A 500-nucleotide genomic window follows, 5' to 3' on the forward strand; every position below is an offset into this window, starting at 1 on the left:
CACTGTGCAACCCGCGTCAGTGCCTGAAGCCCATGGGGTAAAGCCAGGCAATGGTTCGGGGTGACAATTTGCTTTGGCACGGGACTCTATGAGAGGCCCATGGGATGGGACCTGCCATAAATCCAAACCCATGCCGAAATTATTATTATTTTGTCATGTCTTACAGTGTCCGACATCTCATCCACTTCTTTACCCATGTCTTTACCCACTTTTTGTTGTCCATCCCCCAGGAAGGGGGTTGTATGCAGATCCTTGTCACCGGTTCCCCTTTTCTACCCCACCTTCCTTCCACTCTCCTGATATCACTATTCTCAACACTGGTCCCGAAGGGTTCATTTGCCCTGGATTCCCTGTGTTTCCAGCTCTTATCTGTACCAGTGTACATTCTCTGGTCTAGCCAGATGTGTAAGGTAAAATTGGGATCATGATAGTGGGGGGAAGGAAGCATTTAGAAACTATAGGAAAATTGTATGTTTTGTCATTGCTACACTGCACTCTGA

General features: G+C 47.4%; 1 non-coding gene across 1 annotated transcript; it reads right to left on the reverse strand.

The window, feature by feature from the left end:
- Positions 1 to 134, reverse strand: LOC142444132 (small nucleolar RNA SNORA42/SNORA80 family). The gene has a single exon (XR_012783795.1). It is a non-coding gene; the product is annotated as a small nucleolar RNA SNORA42/SNORA80 family (small nucleolar RNA).
- Positions 135 to 500: the final 366 nt, after the last annotated feature.

Source organism: Tenrec ecaudatus, chromosome 3 (assembly GCF_050624435.1).
Source record: "Tenrec ecaudatus isolate mTenEca1 chromosome 3, mTenEca1.hap1, whole genome shotgun sequence".
NCBI classification, from domain to species: Eukaryota; Metazoa; Chordata; class Mammalia; order Afrosoricida; family Tenrecidae; genus Tenrec; species Tenrec ecaudatus.